We start from the raw sequence: 23873 nt of genomic DNA, 5'->3' as shown, positions 1-23873 counted from the left end.
CAACAATGTATGAGACTATGTTTTTCCAAATTCTTAATAATTTGGAATATGGCAAATATATATTTACACACAGAGAATTAGAAATGCAGTCCTCATCATACTCTCTCTAGTCCTGTGATCTTTCTTCATAGCAGTCTGTGACAGAATGACAGTTTTCAAGGTCATTTTCTCCTCCCTGGTCTCCAAGGTCAAGCATCTGGAACAGTCATAGTTTGGAAAATGTAGCTCATACTTGCTAAAGTCACAAGATTGATTGGAATCAGTTTGGCAGCAGAATGTTCTTTTAATAGTTTATACAGCTGTTTTTTTCAAATATCAGATGAGATTGGACTGTTGAGAAAAGCTGGGCAGATGGCTTTGAAGAGGACACAGGGCTAGCCTGGAAGTGCTCCCTGAACCAGAGAGAGGGTGAAGGAGCAGAGGCCAGAGAAGGGGTCTGTCATGGTGAAGCTTCCTATACCCCTCAGTGTGCAGCTAAAGCTTTCCTTAGAGTTTGATTTGTTCCTTTTTGGTTTCTTACGAATTGTGGATGTTTGAGAATTTAAAATTTATTTGTTTAATTTTCCATAGAATTTAAAACAATAATAATGCAAGCATGTACTTAGTTGCCATTAACATGGTAGATGATAGGATGATGTAGTGTTGAGAGAAGCAGCAATGCTAGAAGAACACATATGGGTGCACACACCCACATTTGCAAATGAGCCAAAATATGGCATTTTCTACTTGGCCTCAATATTTATTTTGTGATTCTTGATCTTTTAGCAAGTATAATTTTTCCTGTGTGCCCTAATATAAAACTACACTTGAATTTTTCTTATTTGTTTATGTTAGGGTCTCCAAAGGAGGAATGCACGAGGCTGAAAGGGGTAAAGAATTATAAATTTGTTACATCTGCTAGCAGAAGGGCTGAGACCAAAATGGCATTGGCAGGGCAGAGTAGGGGGAGCAGGATATTCACGTATCTTGTAAAGGTCGATAAACTGGTCCACTGGAAACTGGCTGAGGCGGTTTACTGGAAACTGAAGGCCATCAATCATTAAACCTATAATGACAATGACAGGAAAATTGCTGGGAGAGTCAAGAGCCCCAAGCGGGGCATAATGGAGTGCAAGAATGTGCCTAACAGTTTATTGCTTAAAATGCTTCACTAGAAAAACAAATTTTAATGTAGCATTAGCATCTCAATAAGTTTTCAGATCTCAAAAAAAGATTGCAATCTCTTCAAAAGAATATGTTGATACTTAACTTGGATGAATAAGCTCAGTTCTATGGATCATTTTAATGTATGTCAAACTCGTTTTATTCTCTAGCACATATTATACTAGCAAATATTTGACTTACATTGGATGATACAAAATTAAAATGAAAAACAATTTAAAAAATTTAAAAGTTGTCAGTGTCTTTGTCTGTATTATACTTGTTTTGGAAAAAAATTGTCACCTCACTTGCTAAAGAAAGGACAGATCTTGAAAAGACCAAAAAGCCTATGCTTACATATTTTGGTTCTTGGCTAAACTAAGTCTTGAGTTGGCCAGTGCCAAGAATAAAAATTGGATATTTTTCTTCATACATTATACCTGGCCTCGTGAGTAGAGCTATTGTCTTTAAAGCGTGTTTTTTCCCCTCCAATCTCATCATACTTCTAAAAGGAGATAAGGTGGATAATCAAAGCTAAACAGTTCTTTGTACAACAACAAAAAGGCAAGAGTGCATCCAAGCTTCATCTAGCTAATATGAAAAGAAACCAAATAAGCTTCCAATTAGCCTGACCTGTGCAATAATATGCTTTCTTTCCTAGTTAATGAAGAGGGATTCAGTAAGATCTAGATCATGAGTTCTGACCTTTCATCTTCCATGAGAAAAAAGTTTAGCCTAAATTAACAAAAGTGAAAGCTTTGTTTAGCAAGTCTCCAGAGTGATAAGTCTTATATTTTTTATCTTTTCTCAAACAAGTCCTGTGGCTCATAATTTGGCATTTGTAGAGTACACACATAGCATATGCCATGCCACACATCTTTTCCAATTAAAGCCCAGAGTCAATAAGATGTCTTCTAGCAAACAAGGAATGTGTCATTAGTGTTCCATGCTGAAGAAGGCACAGAGTCTTAGAATGTCAGACATGGAGAACACCTGAGAGGCCACCTGGTCCTAGCGCTTTATTTTACAGATGAGGAGACTGAGGCCCAGGGAAGTGAAATGACTTGCACAAGATCCCATAAACCAAGAAGGTCCTGGAATCTGATCTTATTCATAAAACAGCCAGTTATTTTCACTAAAGTCTATTGCTTTGATGATGCTAAATTATTGTCTGTTCACAAAGGTAATGCTATTCTTTACTATTAAATATTTCAACAATTTTTTACTGGGACACAGATATCAATTATATATTCCTTTACTTTTATAGCAATGTATAGGGTACATATTTAATATATTGAAAATATGGATTATGTGAATAAACTTCATATTTGTGCATTCAATTAACTAACATGTATTGAATGTCAATTGTGTGTTGGCAATATCAAATCAAATAATAGAGGAAAAACATATCCAGGGATTTCTTTTTTCTTTTCTTTTTTTACAAAAAATATGGTTAACATCATATGGTTATTCTAGGTGACTTCCTTTTATTTACATCATATGGTTGTTCTAGGTGACTTCCTTTTATTTATGATGTGTAAATTCCTCAATATATTTCAAATAACCTTTCAAATACTTTGAAGTTAGGTAACTTCCAATACTTTTATTAATGGTATATGATGGTATATAAATGGAATATAATGCTAATTTATGTAATGATATTTAAAAATGAGTTCTTTTTAAGATATAAAAATATGGCACCCTGCTCTTAATGCAGCTTTGAAAATGAGAGTTCTCACTGATCAAACAGCCATCAGGTTATAGAGCTTGTCTCATGAAGTGCCTGGTAGCTGCCAATGTATGGCTTAGTCAGACCCAGCCAGCCTGGAGGCCTGGCTTCCTCCAGCCTTACCTTAGGACTGCCATCAACTGGGACATGTTGGAGCCTTTTTTAGGAGTTTGGGATCCAAAGAAAGATTACTCGCTTCTGCCTTCAAGATGATACTCTAGGGTTCTCAGCAAAAATAAAAATGACAGAGAGTAAGTGCCCAATGACGGCTATTGGAAGAGAAAGTCATCACTAGAAGGTGGTGGAGGGGTCATTAATATGGTGTATTGGAGCATGTGGTGTTTAAGATTCATCTTGAGGATTAAATGGAAGAGAATAGGGAGGGCCAGACCCTTAGAATGGAGGGATAGTGGTGAAGGATAGGAGTCAAGTGGGAAAGACATTGCTTGAGGCTAAAAATCACCTAGTTTCCTTCCCACTTTTGCCACATCAAATACAGATGACCTTGACGGGTTTGAACTGCACAAGTCCACTGATATGAAAATTTTTTTCAATAAACACTACAGCTATTTTCTCTCTCTTACAGTTTTCTTAACTTTTTCTTTTCTCTAGATTACTTTATTATAATAATAAAATATATAGTAAATATAACATACAAAATATGTGTTGAATGTTTCTATTATCAGTAAAACTTCCAGTCAGTAGTAGGCTGTTAGTAGTTAAGTTTTTGGGTAATTAAAAGTTATATGTGGATTTTCAGCTGAATAGGATGTCCGTGTCCCTAACCCCCACATTGTTCAAGGGTCAAATGTAATTAGCTACTCTTCTCAGCATCACTGTCCCAGACACAAAGCTTTGCTCCTGAGCATTTAAGAAATTTGGGGGTAGATTGGGAGATTTCAGCAATTATTATTTTTGTGTCTCACTGGTTCTGTAAACAACAGTCCAAGCTTAAGTCTGAATGGAGTCCCCAGATTCCCAAGCATCATCATTCCAGACCACCTACCAAGAAGTCTTCTTTTACCTATTTCCTCACAGAAGAGTTTGCTACAAGGGCATAATAAGACATTTAGGTATCAATAACAAGGAGAAAAGATTAATTTGTTTTAATATACTGGTTTCAAATTTCAGCCTTATAATGACTCTCTGTTTATGACCAAAAAAACAAAACAAAAAACAAACAAACAAAAAAAAAACCCACACAAAAAAAAACAAATCTGGAAAGAAGGAAAGTCAGAGGCCTGAGGATAAAGGTTTTGTCTTCCTGACAGCAGAAAGGAGGCCTTGCTCGGTCAGGTGGAAGAGGCAGGTTTGTGCTGGACCTGAGATTAAAGGGGAGTGTTTTTCTATTTCAAATGTATTTGAAAGGAGAGAGACAAAAAGTTGAGGTCACCAATACCACCACTGATTTTCATCTCAAGATAGAGCGTTGGCAACTTTTGGGAAACTTATGAGATTTGGGTTCAGCCCACCATAGCTTTGGGCCATAACAAGCCTCCCAGTTAGGCTGAGTAAATGTAATATCCTTGTACACGTTTAATTTTGATACCAGAAATTTATTAGGGGAATTTAAAAGCATGCCTGAAAAATCAAAATCTTTATCACCATTAAGATCAGTACTCATCTTGTACGCATATATTTTGGATTTCCTACCTAGAAACCAGTATATGTTCAATACATTTTAGTAGCAAAACCTTTAATAACTCCAACTGTGTTTACTTCAGCTGTTTCTGCCCTGCACATTTTCACTCCATCTAGAAGTATTTTTAAAAAGGTAAGGATACTTTTTATTTTAAAGCAAAACCATAACACCATATCTTACATAAAAGTTTAATAGTAATCTTTCAATCATGCACGGTACCTTTGATAAAAACTTTAATGATTTTTTTAAACCTTTATGAGAGATTTTCTTCTAAAGCAAGCTTGATATGTTATTCACACAACAATCAATCATTGAGTACAGGCTCTGTTGGACCCTGTTCTGTATATCTGGGTGTGGGGAGAAAACCTTCACTGTATAGTCACAGAGTCATGATGGAGGACACTAAATTTATTACACCTAATTTGATTTTTTTTAAAAGCCCCACAAGATACTTAACATAAGAAAAATATACTTATGTTCATGTTTGTTTAGCAGCAATTTACTAAATGTCTACCATGTGCATGGCACCAAGCCAGTTTCTGTGGAGGAAAAATGATAACCTAAAGGATAAAGGAAAGTGGGAAATATTTTGTTGGTCACTCAGGAAAGGAAGAGAGAGAAGGAGGTGAAATACCCCTTTCTTGATCCTCAAATGTTCAGTAAAATCTCTAATTATCACAAAATGCTTGGTGAGAAACTAGTAGAGTAGCAAACACAATTCCCTGCAAGCTTCAAGAATGCCAAGTAGAAGCCTAGGGGAAGATATGAAGCAAGGAGCACTTTAAATTGTCACCTGTCACCTAGTTGGGAATTGGGTTCAGGCAAATTAAACTAGATCATTGACATAAGGCTCTTAACTGATGAGAGTGAAGGAGAAAATGGTACCAAAGAAAGCCAGATTTTCAAAGGTTGAGAAGGAGGACGTGAGTGAGTGGAATACAAGGGCTTGGTGATAAAACCAAAGTGAGCTTGAGGGGCAAGACAGGTTGAGGAAGAGTTCTTCTGGGGATAAGAGAAATGTAAGTAAGTTCACTGTCTGAGGAAGAATAAGAAAAGAGAAAGGACTCCTGAGGAGTAAAAAGATACATATAGGGCACACATTAAAGAAGGTGAGGGACATGTCACCTTCTAAAATCATAAGGAAAGAGAATAAGATAAATAGAAATTCAAGGAAACTTTAGAAGGAGAAAAGGCAAGTTTGTGAAGATTAAGCTGAATTTTTACAATGGTATGGTAGGTAGATAACAGCTGCTGAAAGCGATTCATTGTCAACCAGAAGTGAAGAACATGGGGTTCTTCTCAGGTGAGGATTTTTTAAAAAGTGAAACATTTTAAATTTTATGAAATTGTAGCAGTCTTAGGAAAAAACTGACTAAAAATGTCCTTAAGATCATGTAGAAAAAATATAATATAACTAGAGGCCCGGTTAGTTACAGGTAAGGTCCCTAGGTGAGGTCTCTAGGCCTGACCGGTGACCAGGGCTGATTGGGGCCTTACTTCATTTTTCACCATCCCCTGGTGGTCAGCACATGCAATTTGTTTCATGGATCGAATTTTGGCTTTTTCAGTAAAAACTTTTTCCAACCCCAAATTCTAAGAATTTATCTAGAGCTAAAGATTATGAAAAAGGGCTAAGTAGATGAGGGATTCTCTGACTGCTACATAAAATATGATTAAAGTAGATGTTCATGGGGTCCAGACAGAAGCCATGATGAAGTCATAATAAGGATGAAGGACCAGTGGGCAGACTTAAGAAGATGGTGGGTGGAATTATGGAAACTTATGGTCAGAGAGGATCTCAGAATTTGGTATCTAAGAAGTATTGTGATTCTGAGTGGATGAAATGAGTGAAAGAAGAGGACATGTGGAGGTGGAAGACCCATCCATGTGGATGTGAGGTGGCCTGCAGTCCTGTTAGGTGATGAGTGGAGAGGAGGGCCAGCTACTTACTAAAGGGCCCCTTTTTTAAGATGTTAAAATCAGTCTGCTCAAAAGCATTCCACTTTAATAATTATTTATCAAAGTGTTTGGTATTTTATGATGGTAGGAGTATATCCTATATAATAAAAGGCTAATATGCAAATTGTCCCCTTGGGAGTTCAACTGACTGGGAGTTCGACTGCTTGCTATGACATGTGCTGACCACCAGGGGGTGGTGCAAAATGAAGTAAGGCCCCAATCAGCCCTGGTGGCCGGTCAGGCCTAGAGACCTCACCTAGGGACCTTACCTGTAACTAACCGGGCCTCTAGTTATATTATATTTTTTCTACATGATCTTAAGGACATTTTTAGTCAGTTTTTTCCTAAGACTGCTACAATTTCATAAAATTTAAAATGTTTCACTTTTTAAAAAATCCTCACCTGAGAATATTTTTCCATTGATTTTTAAAAAATATTTGTTTTATTGATTTCAGAGAGAGAAACATCAGTGATGAGAGAGAATCATTGACCCACTGCCTCCTGCATGCTCCTTACTGGAGATCAAGCCTGCAATCTGGGCATGTGTCCTGATTGGGAATCTAACCGTGACCTCCTGGCCCATGGGTCGACATTCAATCACTGAACAACACCAGCCGGGCATTTCCATTGTTTTTTAGAGAGAGTGGAAGGGAAGGAGGAGGAAGAAAGAGAGAGAGAAGCATCAATGTGAGAGAGACACATCGACTGGTTGCCTCTGGCACAATCCCTGAATCCAGGCGGTGAGCAAACCCGAAACCCAGGTACATGTCCTTGACTGGGAATTGAATTTCTAACCCTTTGGTCCACTGGCCAATGCTCTAACCACTGAAAACACTGGGCAGGGCTTACTTATTTTTTCAACCTTAGGGCACTTCACAAAAATGCTCAAAAAGAGGATCAGTAACTGAAGTCACTGAGGAAGGTGAAGGTGAGAGGTCAGTGTGTAAAAATAATTTAAGTAATGCTACCAAAGCAATGGTCTAAGTCACTGACTAGAACAAGAGAAATTGTTAACCATACTTAGCAGGAAAATAGGCTGGTTGTATTTTGGATAAATTTTCATTAATAAAGCTTGAAGGCAAAAAGGTTAAACTTCAGAATGCACCAAGCTAACCAGAATACCTCAGATCAGTGCATTTGATATTTTAGGTATTTCTGCATAATGAAACACAGCAATTGACAGAAGTGTACTTTGTTTTTATTTTGTTTTGTTTGTTCTGCCGTTTAAAATTCCCATTAAAAGACTATTTCATTGCAAGTCTTGTGACTTATAACCTTATTTGAAACTTTCTGGATGAAAAAGGATGTTTTCAATTATAAACCAATCATTTCCAATCTAGTTAAAGAACCTAAAGACCAACACCACCTCATGACCATTGGCATTAAAAGCTATTGATAGATGTAACCATATGATTGGCTATTGAACTGTTTTCTTTGTCAGAATGAAATCAGTCTTTGAAATTAGAGCATGTTTGCTCTATTCACTCTGGAAAAAGCCAAGAACGTAAAAATGCCCTTTGCCCCCAAAACAAGTTTTCAACCTTCTGCTCTATCATGATTTTCTCCCTCTTAAAATGAGAGATGAGAGAACGGATTAGAGATATCATATCTGCTAGATTTGGATTGCATTGGGGCCTGTCTTCATCGATAATTTTTTTCATATTTCTTTATTATTAAAAGGAACTTGATTGAAACAATGTGTTTCATAATCAGTAGAGAGGATCAGGAGATGATCTAAAATAGGCTATCTTTAGCTTTACATTTGTATGTGGATGAGATTCATCTTGGAATTAATTTCAAATCACAGATGTGGCCCCAGGAGAGAGAAGCCACTCTGAAAACTGACTAGCTTTTATCATCCTACCTTTTACTAAAAGCTTCAGTATCCTTTCCTGGCTCAGAGAAGACTATTTCCCTTCATGCTTAAGGGGCTTTAAAGGACTTAACTGCATACAACATATAATAGCACAGGAATCAGAGTAGGTTTTCTTTTTTAAAGGTCTGAGTAAATAGCTATATAACTTTGTGGCCAAGAAAGTGAATGTTAACTATCAGAATTAAATGTGCAATCATAAAATTATGTTATTCATATAGCTCAGAGATTTTCAATAGGGTACTGCAAGAATTTTAAAAACAGATTGAACGCGGGGACACCATTTCTGGCCAGTCTGTGCCAGCCGAGCGTGCCCACCAGCAACCATGTCTAAGGTACCCACAGTTGGCATTGATCTTGGCATCACCTACTCTTGTGTGGGTGTATTCCAGCATGGAAAAGTGGAAATAATTGCCAATGATCAGGGAAACCGAACCACCCTGAGTTATGTTGCCTTTACTGATACTGAACGATTGATCAGTGATGCTGCAAAGAATCAAGTAGCAATGAATCCTACCAACACAGTCTTTGATGCCAAGCGCTTGATTGGACATAGATTTGGTGATGCTGTTGTCCGGTCTGACAAGAAGCATTGGCCTTTCATGGTGGTGAATGATGCTGGCAGGCCCAAGGTCCAAGTAGAATACAAGGGAGAGACAAAAAGCTTTTATCCAGAAGAGGTGTCATCCATGGTTTTGACAAAGATGAAGGAAATCACAGAAGCCTACCTTGGGAAGACTGTTACCAATGCTGTTGTCACAGTACCTGCTTACTGCAATGACTCTCAGCATCAGGCCACCAAAGATGCTGGAACTATTGCTGGTCTCAATGTACTTAGAATCATCAATGAGCCAATTGCTGCTGCTATTGCTTACACTTTAGACAAAAAGGTTGGAGCTGAAAGAAATGTGCTGATCTTTGACTTGGGAGGTGGCACTTCCGATGTGTCAATCCTTACAATTGAAGATGGAATTTTTGAGGTCAAATCTATAGCTGGGACACCCACTTAGGTGGAGAAGACTTCAACAACCGAATGGTCAACCATTTCATTGCATAGTTCAAACACAAACATAAGAAGGATATCAGTGAGAACAAGAGGGCTGTCTGTCACCTTCATACTGGTTGTGAATGTACTAAGCATACTCTCTCTTCCAGCACCCAGGCCAGTATTGAGATTTATTCACTCTATGAAGGAATCAACTTCTATACCTCTATCATCCATGCCTGATTTGAAGAATTGAATGCTGACTTTTCTGTGGCACCCTGGACCCTGTAGAGAAAGCCCTTTGGGATGCCAAGCTTGACAAGTCCCAGATCCATGATATTGTCCTAGTGGGTGGCTCTACTCGTATCTCCAAGATTCAGAAAATCCTACAGGACTTCTTCAATGGAAAAGGGTTGAATAAGAGCATCAACCCTGAAGAGGCTGTCACTTATGGTGCCGCTGTCCAGGCAGTCGTTCTCTCTGGAGACAGATCTGAAAATGTCCAAGATCTGCTGCTGCTGGATGGATGTCACACCTGTTTCCCTTGGTATTGAGATGGCTGGCGGCGTCATGACTGTCCTGATCAAGCACACCACCACCCTCCCCACCAAGCAGATGCAGACCTTCACCACCTACTCTGACAACCAGCCTGGGGTGCTCATCCAGGTTTATGAAGGTGACTGTGCCATGACCAAGGATAACAACCTGCTTGACAAGTTTGAACTCACAGGCATACCCTCTGCACCTTGTGGTGTTCCTCAGATTGAAGTTACTTTTGATATTGATGCCAATGGCATCCTCAATGTCTCTGCTGTGGATAAGAGGACTGAGAAAGAGAACAAGATTACCATCACTAATGACAAGAGTCATCAGAGCAAGGAAGACGTTAAGCACATGGTCCAAGAAGCTGAGAAGCACAAAGCCAAAGATGAGAAACAGTAGGACAAGGTGTCTTCCAAGAATTCACTTGAATCCTATGCATTCAACATGAAAGCAACTATTGAAGAGGAAAAATTTCAAGGCAAGATCAATGATGAGGACAAACAGAAGATTCTTGACAAGAGCAATTAAATCATCAACAGGCTTGGTAAGAACCACACTTCAGAAAAGGAAGAATTTGAACATCAGCAGAAAGAGTTGGAAAAAGTCTGCAACCCCATCATTACCAAACTGTACCAGAGTGCAGGAGGCATGCCAGGAGGAATGCCTGGGGACTTTCCTGGTGGCGAGCTCCTCCATATGATGGTGCCTCCTCTGGGCCCACCATTGAAGAAGTTGATTAAGCCAGCTTTGAACATAGATCTAGCATTGTACCACACAAAATATTGAAGGACCCAAATTTGTAGCAAATTCCATGGCAGTTTTAAAAGTTGAGCTGCTATATAGTCAATAACTGGGCATTCTTGATACTTGAATGTGGACTGTGCACAGGGAAAGGAAATATAATGCACTTTATAACTGTATTGTAAAGTGGAAAATGCAGTATCTTAAATAAACCTATTTAAAATTGGCACAAAAGAGAATTTTAAAAACATGCAATACCTTATATGCATAACCCATGGCACAGACAATAGGGTAGTGAAGGCCTGGGGCAGGGGACAGGGGTGGGCTGGAGAGGATCAATGGGGGAAAAAGTGGACATATGTAATACTTTCAATAATAAAGATTTAAAAAGTACAATAAAGAGGAATGAACACACACACACACACACACACACAACACAACACACAAACCAAACCAAACCAAACAAAAACATGCAATACCTGACTACTTAGTCAGAGGCACTGACCTCTTTTCCCTTAGATTGTCCAATTTAAAAAAGTGACAACAATAGCCAACACAACAATAGCCACACAGTGTGAATAAATCAAAATTATACCTATTTTTTGTCAGAATTATTTTATGCTTGTCATGAGATGGAAAAGATTGAAAATCACTGATGTAGATGAAAGCAAGATGTGTACAGAGGATGTAGAGTAGATAACTGTTCAGATAATTGCTGTATTAGTCAGGGTTTTCTAGAGATGGGTAAACATAGAAGGAGATTTATTTTAAAGACTAGTCTCAGTTGATTATGAAGGCTGTTAAGTTTAAAATCTTCAGGATGGGTCAGCAGACTGGAGACCCAGGGAAGAGCCAGTGCAGCACTTGAAGTCTGAAGGCTGTCTGCTGGCAGAATTCTCTCTTGCTCAGGAGGAGGTCAGTCTTTTGTTCTGTTGAGGTCTCTAGCTGATTGGATGAGGCCCACTGGCATTATGGAGGGCAATCGGTTTTACTCAAAGTTACCAATTTAAATGTTAATCTCATCCAAAAACACACTCACAGAAACTTACAGAACAGTGTTTGACTATATATGTGCCCCAGGACCCAGCCACATTGACACATAAAATTATCAATTACAAGTGGGAATGAGTGGCATTGCAAATGTGCTATTTGCAATACTGGCACAACAGAGTGAATTCCAAGGAAGAGAAGTCTTTATCTGTTTCTCATACTTTGAGAACTGATGACTTTACTTAAAATTAAAGTAGCTCAAACATACTGTTACTCTTAAGAAAAGTCTAATTTAGAAGATATTTTAGGCAACCTATTTTAATTTGATTGCTCAGGTTTGAAACATTTCTGCTAAGTTTGTATTTACAATATCAGCAAAACAAAGACTTATGGAAATATAGTCTCCTATACCTGTATTAATTCATATTCTTCCATGTTGTCTATCACAGCTTGCCACTTAAAAATAAGCAATCTTCTATTATTTGATTACCTTGGATTTAGTAAGAAAAGCCTTTGTATTCTGTCTGTTTGAGGAAGAGGGAAAATAATCATTGATGAACTTGAAGAGTCTTCCAGATTGTTTCTTAACATTTGAATTGGCCTAAGTAAAGATAAAGGAATATATATCTTTTTCATTCTGATTTTACTAGTAGAGTTACAAAATTGGTTTCCTTCTATTTGTTCCCTGAATTCTTTTAATCCCTTTTATTGTATCTTGGTGTGTGTCTCATTAAAAAGATTGTTCCGTATTAACCAAGACATTGAAAATGTATAACATTAGATTTAGCAATAATATAAATAATATAACATTTCATTTAAACATTAAACACATTCTCCATTGAATTTTTTTAGACACAGGTACGTATATTTTATCTTTCCAATATTATATTGGACAAATGGAAATATTGGTGATTTGATGTAAAAAGTAAAACCCTAATAATAGTTTTGTTTATTTTCTTGATCGTATTCTACTGAAGCAGAAGTTTAAAAAGAAAAGGAAGAAACCCTATAACTAACAAGTTAACTCTGAAAACACTTGGGAATAAATTGCTCAGAGCATATGCTATTTGATGAAAATTCACAAATTACTCTTCATAGCTTTCTGAATTTGTGGCATCTCTCTCTCTCTCTCTCTCTCTCTCTCTCTCTCTCTCTCTCTCTCTCTCTCTCTTTTCTCTGTCGTGTGTTTTCAAATTAAATGAACTACAGTAACAACCTGTATGCTTTTGAATGGATCTGAATGATGAGCCATTTCTTACTGCCCTGGTCTGTGCTGATTTATGTCAGTTGCCCTTAAATGCATTGTGGTATTTGGGCAGTTGATAAATAACAATGTCATCACAGGGCCATCACAACTGCTGAATGATGCAATTGCTTGAAAAATTTAAAGCCCATAAAAGCTTTAGGTCAGGTTCAGAAGTTCATGTACAGTGCCAGATATTTGAGGACTGAATCAGGGCCTTAAGTCTGCCAAAATAATGCCTCATTTTTTAAACCTGATCTTGGGCAAAAGCTGCTGGAAGCCTCTCATTTATCTAAGCCAACCATTGACAATGAAGCTTAAAGGAACATAAAATGTATTTTCTAAAGGAACAGGCAATTTTGCCAGTTGGCTGCCTTCATTTATTTTTAGTGTAATTATTAGGGGCAAGCAGTCTTGCAAAATTGGTACCTTACAGTCTGTCTTCTTGTGAGCTGATACAAGGATGTTCTATTAGTTAAGAATATGTGGCTTGAGGTCAATTGAGCTTTATTCTTTCAAGATTTGTCTTGTGGGACAGAATATGATTGATGATTCTTTGGTGTGGGAAACTTACAGAAAGAAAGCAGCTTCAGAAGAACCACTTCCCTGCTTTCACGCTTGCATTTTACCTGATTAAGTCACTTGACGCTTCCCACAAACAACTGTCAAAGCACAGGAGCAGCTTGAGCAAAGGCATCAGAGAAGCAGGTGCAAATGGTGGTTAGGTGAACACTAACAAGCAAATTTTTGGCCTCATGTGTAATGTAAGACAGCAATTGGAAACAAGACCTGAAAAACAGCATGAGGGCCAGACTGAGAAAGATCTTGAATGCCCTAATTTGCACTTAATCCATTAAACAATAAGAAAATGTTGAGGGTTTTAAAGCAGCAAATCCATGTGTATAATTGATTAAAGATTAGAGATCACAGACAGGGTATGTTATATTAGTGCAGAAATTGTCATTTAGGATTTTATTTGACATTTTTGTGACCCTGCAGCAGAAGATGCACAGAGGGACCCTCCAGGCAGAGCAGAGAGCAGGGGCCAAAGAGCCAAATGTGATTGATGTTCAAGGGCACTGAAGAGTGACCCCTCTGTTCCAGTTGTGTTTCAAAGTCCCAGAACATATGAGGCTTTCTGCAGGAGGCTGGCAGCATTCTCAGCTTTGGCAAGTGTAAAAAGTGCCTTCTGTCTTGATTAGAAGAGGTCCATTTATTTTCTACCTGTTGCCAAATTCTTCCTGCTGTCTTTCAGTAGGTTGCTGAAGTTTAAGCCCCTTTGCTACCCAGAAGTGTTCTCTGGCCTTAATGTATTGACACAGCTGCTGAGCTCTGGAAAATCTTGGGCTGCCTTTAGAAGCCATGCAGCCCTAACACTCTCAGGACGGGATACGGGAAGGACTGAGTCAAATATGAATCCCGGTGATTGTGACGCCCCAATGCTTCAAAATATAAGTAATGAATAAATACCATACTTTTAAGTGCAGTATTACTTACACTCAAATATTAGGTTCTTAATATTTTGTGGCTCTGGCCAGATAACACACCTCAGTTGGTTGGAGTATTGTCCTGATGCACCAAGGTTTCGGGTTCGATCCCCAGTCAGGGCACATACAAAAATCAACCAATGAATGCATAAATATGTGAAAAAACAATTGGTGTTTTTCTTCCTTCCTTTCTCTCCCTCTCCCTCTCTCTCTCTCCCTCTCTCTCTCTCAAATCAATCAAAAAATTGTAATTTGGTACTTAGTATTAATACATATTTTACTCTGATAGTGACTTTTATGTCCCTGGGGGACAATTAATGCATGGTTTTAAGAGAAAGAGATTGGTGGGAACTAGGACCTGGGACCATGAATGTATTTTCCTGTGCTTATGGTCTCTTTACACATGTACTGCCTTTGGAAAAAATTTTCATATTTTTACTAGAGGCCCAGTGCACGAAATTTGTGCACTGGTAGGGTCCCTAGTGCCTGCCAGCTGCCAGCTGGGTACTCCCACCCTTCCCCTGGCCACCTTCCTGCCACAGCCACTGGCCAGGGCCTCCCTCCATTCCCCCAGCTGGCCCCGCCCGCACCCCCTGGTCGACTCCCAGAAGAACTCCAGTCAAGGGGACAATTTGCATACTACACTTTTATTATATAGGTTTAGACATATGTAGCAGAAGTAATTAAGCCTGACCACCCCTGAGGTGTGCCTTCTTTAAGGAAAAAAAAATATATGGTATTTATTCATATGGCATTCCCTTTTCCTGGTTCAATGATCATATCTGGCACCTATCAACTCAGTTTATCACATACAAGTTATTTTTAAAGATTAAAGATTATTTTCTTCAAAGGTGAAAAATGTTTACAAGTCTCTTTAAGGTTATCTTTTGAAACTCCAAAGTGTGTATCTTTTATAAAAATTAAAGTCACCTAAACTTTTGTGTGCACAGGTATTATAGGGAGTGGGGTGGGGGGGTGGGGGTTCTGCTCAAATGAGAACAGCTCTCAGACATGCTGATGGGGGTCTTCTGGAGTGTCCTGGGCTGAAACCATTTCCTTACTCCTAATCTATAGAATGAATGAGCTGTGGGTTAAAGCTAATGTTTCAAGGTAAAATCAGAAGCCCACTGCAACATGAATAATGTTTCTTTATCATCTCCATGGAAACTACTATTTATCAAGAAACACCAGTACTTCAGAAGACAGGGAGGAGTAAGTAGTTTCTGTAACTTTGGGGTCAGCTGTGAAAAACAGACTTTTGAACCACAGGTTGAGACAGAATGAGTAATGAGAAAGCCATCTGTGTGCTGTGAAAAAGCCCTGTTAGGCCATTCTTTTGGATTTTCATAAATGGCAAAATAAATATCAAGCTGTAAGATGTGATTCAAACAAGGAGTTAATACTTTTCCCCAAAACAACTATGCCTTGCATCTGGGTGGGCCACTTAGTGAATGAGTGCTCAGATATCTTCCAGGTGGATTTCCTGGGATGTCAGGGGGAGAGTTGGCACCAGTTTTAGGAATGCTGAGAGCAGCTGCCTGTACAGCCTTGGGACAAAATGATCCCCAACCTCATGCATGAATCACAGCATTGCCTACAGTTGTCCCCACTGTGGGCACTGATGTCAGCATGCTATTCTCATGCTGCATCTCAGCGAGCTCTGGAAAATCTTGACCTGCCTTTAAAAGCCATGCAGCCCTAGCTGCTGAGTCCTGAGGACCATGGTGCCCCAGTTACTGATAGATGAAGGGAGGAAATACAGGTGTCGACTGAGTTGGGAGATGCCAGGAGAAAGAGGAGAAGTGGTGAGAAAGGGCAAGGAAAACCCAAAAGTAGGGCCCAGAAGTAGGTCCCGTGGGAGGCTAGACCTGCCATCACTAGCACAGCATGCAGCCAAGCTGCCCCTACCCCTCAGGATGGGGAGGCTCCTTGGACCTAGTGAAAAAGAAGTGGGAAACAGTGAGGCGATTATGTGAGAAAAGCTCTAGAAAAGTTCAGAATGAGTGATATATTAGAAAAGTAATTCTTCACCCTGTAAGCTTTTGGCCTTCAAAGCATATATTATGATTGAGTCACCTAAAATTGGAGGGAAATAGAACAAGTTTTATAGACATGGGTTCTATCTTGGCTTCCCAGTAATGGTCTCAGCACTCAGGGCGGGTTAAGTATCTTTTCTCTCAGCCTCTGTAAAAAGTCTGGGCAGCATCGAACTCAGGGTCATTTTAAATATGAAATGAGACCATGTATATGAAACGATTAAGTATCTTACTGGTATGGGTAAAAAGAAAAAGCATTTCTGTAGGCCAACACGGTCTGCAAAAATGGGGTGGCAGGGATAAAACCTCATGTTGCTGCAGGAATTCATCGCAGAGGGAAGGAGGTGTGTGCCACTCTGGCAGGCTGTTCAGTGACTCACCAGAATCCTTCTGGGGCCCTAACCCAGCTGCCTGGGGAGGGGCAGGCATCTGGAGCTTGTGTCTTCTATGGTGTGTGAGAGGTTGCTGGTTAGCCATCTGCATTGTATATCGTCACCACCTTCACCGAGAAGTCACCACCAATATTCATTTTGAGTCCCTCTCCAGCTCTAACCTGGCACATTTCCCATCCTTCTCTGCTTGTGTATTCAGAGCACAAGGAAGGACAAGTAATCTTAACATTTTTATTCACAAAATAGCATTAAAAATTGAGCTTTTGTGAAAATATTAAACTTTCTCAGTGCAAACATAATTGACTTTTTAAAAATTATTATCCAGACTTCCTGAGGTAACAAGTTATCTTCCTCCTTGTTCCTCCTGACTCTGTAGGTTTCCCTTCCATGACCACATGTCCTGAGCTTGATGCATGTCAAACACCCTATAGGCTTGTTTACATACTGACAAATCAAGGGGTAGTTCTACTTACAAAGGCAGCCTGTTACTCAGGGAAGCATCTTAGGTCTGACATCAAGGGGATCCCATTAGTGTCTGTAAATCTCTACCCTCCCCCACCTCAGTCATTTGCTTAGAGAAGTATGGTAGATGCACAAAGCTGCCAATAATTCCCACAAGAAACCATCTCAAGAAGCCTGTCTTAGCTGAATTATGAAAACTGCTGCTTTGTGAAAGAGGTGATCAATTCTATATCATCAGTGTGTGCTTTTGATTTTAGCTGGCTATTCAGATCTGATTGAAAGTATTTATACAAACCAATTTATAGCAATGAAAGCAAATATACATCCATGAAAAGGTGTAATGGGTAAAATTGTGCTAGGATTTAAGGGGTCACTTGCTGAGCTGACTTCAGGACTAAATCCCCAATATTCTGCCCCTTCTGGCCCTCTTCTGCAGGAATAATGTACTTCATCCATTTCTAAGTGCAGTTAAAACTTATGAATTCTTTTTTTTAAGTTTTTTCTTTTTCATTAAATTATTGGGGTGACATTGGTTAATAAAATTATGTAGGTTTCAAATGTACAAATTTGTGATACATTATATGTATATTGCATTGAATATTTTTAAAGTTTGTCTTTATTGTTGAAAGTATTACAGATGTCCCGTTCCTTCCTCATTGACCCACCTCAACCCTGCACCCAGCTCCCCAGCCCAGGCCTTCACGGCACCATTGTCTGTGTCCATGGGTTATGCATATGTGCATATAACTTCTTTGGTTAATTTCTTCTCATCCCCACCCATTCCCTCTGAGATCCCATATTCTGTTCCATGCTTCTATGTCTCTGGGTCTATTTTTTTCATCAGATTATTTTGTTCATTAGATTCCACATATAAATGAGATCATGTGATACTTATCTTTCTCTGACTGGCTTATTTCACATAACATAATAGTCTCAAGGTCCCTCCATCCTGTCTCAAAGGGTAAGAAATCCTTTTTTCACATCTGCATAGTATTCCATGGTATAAATGTACCAGAACTTTTTTATCCACTCATCTACTGATGGGCACTTGGGTAGTTTCCAGATCTTAGCCATTGTAAGTAGCACTGTTATGAACATAGGGGTGCATGTATTCTGTCTAATTGGTGTTCTGGGTTTTTTAGGATATATTCCTAGAAGTGGGATTATTGGGTCAAATGGTTGTTTCATTTTTAATTTTTTATGAAACTCCATACTGTTTTCCATAGTGGCTCCACCATACTGCATTCTCACCAGCAGTGTATTAGGGTTCCCTTTTCTCCACATCCTCATTAACGCTTGTCCTTTGTTGATTTGTTGGTGGTAGCCATTCTGACAGGTGTGAGGTGATACTTCATTATCATTTTAATTTGCATCTTGATGATTAGTGACTTAGAGCATTTTTTCATATTTCTCTTGGCCATCAGCCTGTCCTCTTTGAAGAAGTGTCTATTTAGATCCTTTGCCAATTTTTTAATTGGGTTGTTTGTCTTTCTTTTGTTAAATTGTATGAGTTCTTTACATATTTTGGAAATTAAATTCTTATTAGATGTATCATTGGCAAATATATTCTCCCATACAGTGGGCTCCCTTTTTATTTTGTTGATGGTTGCTTTGGCTGTACAGAAGCTTTGTATTTTGATGTAGTCACATTTGTTTATTTTCTCTTTTCTTTCTCTTGCCCTAGGACAGTGGTCGGCAAACTTATTAGTTAACAGAGCCAAATATCAACAGTACAATGATTGAAATTTCTTTTGAGAGCCAAATTTTTTAAACTTAAACTATATAGGTAGGTACATTGTTATTAACTTAATTAGGGAACTCCTAAGGCTTAGGAAGAGCCACACTCAAAGGGCCAAAGAGCCACATGTGGCTCGCGAGCCGTAGTTTGCTGACCACAGCCCTAGGAGATGTATCTGCAAACATATTGCTAGGAGAGATGTCTGAGATTTTGCTGCCTATGGATTCTTCTTGTATTTGGGGGGTTTCACAATTGACATTTAAGTCTTTTATCCATTTTGAGTTTATTTTTGTGTATGGTGTAAGTTGATGGGCTAGTTTCATTTTTCTTTTTTTTGTATGTACCTGTTCAATTTTCCCAAGACCATTTATTGAAGAGATTGTCTTTACTCCATTGTATGCTCTTGCCTCCTTTATCAAATATTAATTGAACATAATGGCTTGGATAGATTTCTGGGATCTATATTCTGTTCCATTGATCTATATGCCTGTCCTTGTGCCAGTACCAGGCTGATTTTATTACAATGGCTTTGTATTATAACTTGATATCTGGTATTGTGATCCCTTGAGCTTTGTTCTTCTTTCTCAAAATTGCTGTGGCTATTTGGCATTTTGTTCCATGTAAATTTTTGGAGTATTTGTTTGAGATCTGTGAACTATACCATTGCTATTTTAGTAGGTATTGCATTGAATTTATATATTGCTTTGGGTAGTATAGACATTTTGATGATTAATTTATTCCAATCCATGAACACAGTATATTCTTCCATTATTTTGTATCTTCCTCTATTAGTTTTTTAATGTCATGTAGTTTTCTGAATACAGGTCTTTTGCCTCCTTGGTGAAGTTTATTCCAAGGTACTTATTTTCTTTGTTGCAATGGTAAATGGGATTGTGTTTTTAGTTTCTCTTTCTGAGAATTCATTATCCTATATAATAAAAGGCTAATATGCAAATCAATTGAAAGGTGGAACAACTACACTGACTACAAGGGGGCAGATGCTCAACACAGGAGCTGCCCCCTGGTGGTCAGTGTGCTCCCACAGGGGGGAGCACCACTCAGCCAGAAGCCCTGAGCTGGGCTCATGGCTGGCGAGCACAGCGGCGGTGGTGGGAGCCTTTCCTATCTCCGTGGCAGTGCTAAGGATGTCCAACTGCCAGCTTAGGCCCATTCTCCATGGGGAGTGGGCCTAAGCCATCAGTTGGACATACCCCAAGGGGTCCCAGACTGTGAGAGGGTGCAGGCTGGGCTGAGGGAACCCCCTGAGTGCATGAATTTTGTGCACCAGGCCTCTAGTTGTTGTATAAAAATGCCTTTGATTTCTAGATGTTCATTTTGCACCCTGCTACTTTGCTGAATTCATTTATTAAATCCAGTAGTTTCTGGTGGAGTCTTTAGCATTTTCTATGTATAATATAATGTCATCTGCAAATAATGGCAGTTTTGCTTCCCCCTTTTCAGTTTGGATGCCTATTATTTTTACTTTCATTTTTAAAGCTTTATTGTTAAAAGTATTATATATGTCTCCCTTCCCTCCTCCCTTGTTGTCTCACTCCATCCCAATCTGGTCCTCTCCCCAGGCCTTCCCAACACTATTTATTGTCCATGAGTTATGCATATCATATAAATTATTTGTTTAATCTCTTCCCATTCCCCCACCCCTTCTGAAATAAATCAGTCTGTTGCATGGCTCAATGTCTCTGGATCTGTTTTATTCATCAGTTTATTTTCTTCATTAAATTGCCATGAGTGAGATCATGTGATACTTGTCTTTCTCTGACTGGCTATTGCACTTAGTATAAAAATCTCCAGGTCCATCCATGAAGTTGCAAAGGGTAAGAACTCCTTCTTTTTTTATAACCACGCTATTTAGGCCTCTGGGATTGGGCCTAAACTGGCAGTCAGACATCCCCTTTGCAATCTGGGACTGCTGGCTCCAAACCGCTCACCTGCTTGCCTGCCTGATGACCCCTAACCCCTCTGCCTGCCAGCCTGATCACCCTTACCTTGGCCCCCAGCTGGCCTGATTGCTCCTACCGTGATCCCTTGCTGGTCTGATCACTCCTAACTGCCTCTGCCTTGGCCCCCAGTCTGGCCTCCCTATGCAGGAGTCTATCTGGCAGATCAGGGGAAGGCACCACCCCCATTACCTCACTGCTGCTGCCACTGCTGGCCTGAGTCTCAGCCCTTTGCAGCCACCCATGGCTGCCTGAGCCTTTGCTCTTGTAGCCGATGTGGCTTTGTCTGGAACAACATCCACTCTAATTAGCATACTACCCTTTTATTAGTATAGATTTGGGGACCATTACAACCACGCAGAACTTAAAGAAAACACATGGCCCTGGCTGGTTTGGCTTAATGGAGAGAGCATCTGCCTGTGGACTGAAGGGTCCCAGGTTTGATTCTGGTCAGGAGTACATGCCTGGGTTGTGGGCTCACTCCCCAGCAGGGGGCTTGTGGGAGGCAGCTGATTAGTGATTCTTATCATTGATGTTTCTATCTCTCTCTCCTTCTCCCTTTCCCTCTAAAATCAATAAAAAAATATTTAAAAATAAAGAAAACACATGATCTTCATTTTGGGCTTTGTCATTTTACAATATCCTTTTTGCAGTATTTTGACTTCCCTCAACTTTCCTTTACCCACTCTTAAAATGCAATCTATTTTGGGTAAGATGATCAGGAAAGTGATTCTAGTAGGTAGAAATTTTTTTGGAGAGGATGGGAACATGAAAATATTTAAAAATTGAGCATGGTGATGGTTGTACCACTCTGAATTTACTTTAAAAAAACAGTTCATTGTTCACTTTAGGTGACATGTACAGAATATGAATTAGATCTCAACAAAGCTGTTTTTTTGTTTCTTTTTAAATAAAGACCAGTCTTATAATCAATTGCAGATGTTTTCAGAGGCCCCCCAGGATTTTCTTACTGCATCTGAAACCACGGCTGCGACTCCCAGTTGCCTCTAGTCCTGGTGGATTTGGATGGTGTGGTTTGCAAAGGAGAAGGTGGCAAGAGGCTTGTGGAATTTCTGCAACCCCATTCCTGCAGTCTCCTCATAGGGCACCAGGCCCATTTCCACTGTGCCAGCTCTCGGTTTCCTTTAACCTGTTGGGCAAAAGAATCCTGCATGCTCTGGCCAGAAAGTGCATTCTCTCCTTAGGTGGCCCAAATGCTTTCTTTAAAGTAGTTTTATGGATTCAAAAGAATAAACAGAGATGTGGAAAGCTTTTGTCAAATTCCTTTTATATGATTCTTCCAGTTTAATGGGAAGTGAGATGTGGCTCTGAATTCATCCCAAAAGATGTCTTTGGGCAAAAGCACCCAGAATGGCACAACTCCTGCAGGATTCCCCACACACTTCACTGTCAGGACTCAGGGGGGCTTGAGGGTGAGCGAGGTGGCGGTGCCAGCACAGGACCTGGGAGACGGTAGTGCTTTCTACACTGCCCAGGCCCACATGGACTGCAGCTGCACCCGCCAAGGTAGGCAGGGTGTTTCTGCTGTTTTGTTTTGGTCTGGCCTCCACCTCATCTGCCACGGACCTGTGCCTGCACTGACTGTGAACAGTTTGATGGTCCTACTTTTTGGTAGATGGTGGACGCACTCCCACCTCCTGGAGACTGGCAGTTGAACACTGATGGTTTCTGAGTTGCTCACAGGAGAGTGCAGCCCTAGGTCCAGAACAGACTTGGGTGTCCTCGGCTAGGAGGCCTCCCCAGGCTAGGGGCCACTGGCGGTTTAAAGGCTGCCCATGCCCCTGATCATGGTGGGGGTCCCTTCTGGGGCACTGGCCAGCCTGGGCTAGGGGCCACCAGTGGTTTGAAAGCTGGCCACTCCCCTGATCCAGGCAGGGGTCCCCACATGGTGACCGTTTGTTCTGCTCCCTCAGCTCCCTAGCCTGCTGTTCGGTCCTCCATCCAGTTGTTTTGGTCGTTATGACTCCTGGCTTTTTATATATTAGGACTAGAGGCCCAGTGCACAAAAATTTGCCTGCCTGATGCAACTGATGCCCTGTGCCCTCTCCCAGTCTGGGACCTCTCAGGGGATGTCCACCTGCTGGCTTAGGACTGCTCCAGGGGGCTCAGGCCTAAGCTGGCAGTCAGACATCCCTCTGGCAGCTCAGGAGCCCTCAGGGGATGTCCACTTGCCAGCGGGGAGCAGGTCTAAGCTGCAGTCGGATATCCTTAGCGCTGTTGAGGAGGCAGGAGAGGCTCCCGCCACCACCGCTGTGCTGGCAGCCGTCAGCCTCGCTTGTAGCTGAGCAGAACTCCCCATGTGGGAACACACTGACCACCAGGGGGCAGCTCCTGCATTGAACGTCTGCGCCCTGGTGGTCAGTGTGTGTCATAGTGACCAGTCATTCCCAGGCATTCTGCTGTTAGGGTCAATTTGCATATTATCCTTTTATTATATAGGATAGAGGCCTGGTGCATGGGTGGGGGCCAGCTGGTTTGCCCTGAAGGGTGTCCCAGATCAGGGTGGGGGTCCCCTCTAGGGTGCCTGGTCACCTGGGTGAGGGGCTGATGGCTGTTTTCAACCTGGCCACACCCCCTGGAGACCCAAGCTCCCAGCTTCTCCTTTTTTTTCTGGGCTTCATTTATCCTCTATAATTGAAACTTTGTAGCCTTGAGCAGATCCCAGGTCAGGCTGGAAGCCTGGGTTGCCCCTGGTAACTCAGGCTCCCAGCACCTCCTTGAGCGGAGGTCACGGCTGGCTGGAAGCAGGTATTGAGATTTATTTATCTAACTTCTATAATTGAAACTTTGTAGCCTTGAGCGGAGCTGAGGGCCAGCCAGGACAGGTGGGAAGCTTGGCTTCCTCCATTGCCTGGGCAACCCAAGCCTGCTTGTTCCAGCTCCGTGGCCGCTGCCATCTTAGTTGGGTTAATTTGCATACTCGCTCCTGATTAG

General features: G+C 40.5%; 1 protein-coding gene and 1 pseudogene across 4 annotated transcripts in view; both read left to right on the top strand.

The window, feature by feature from the left end:
- DCLK1 (doublecortin like kinase 1) overlaps window positions 1–23873 on the top strand; it is a gene marked incomplete at its 3' end in the record, with an annotated part of 550874 nt that overhangs the window by 218930 nt on the left and 308071 nt on the right. The window lies entirely within an intron of this gene.
- LOC308513185 (heat shock cognate 71 kDa protein-like) lies at window positions 8670–10611 on the top strand (annotated as a pseudogene). The gene has a single exon. The product of its transcript is annotated as a heat shock cognate 71 kDa protein-like (transcript).

This window comes from Myotis nattereri, assembly GCF_964212035.1.
Source record: "Myotis nattereri genome assembly, chromosome: 2".
In the NCBI taxonomy this organism is placed as follows: domain Eukaryota; kingdom Metazoa; phylum Chordata; class Mammalia; order Chiroptera; family Vespertilionidae; genus Myotis; species Myotis nattereri.
Note: the sequence above shows the minus strand (reverse complement) of the source record. Positions and strands in the feature narration are given on the sequence as shown.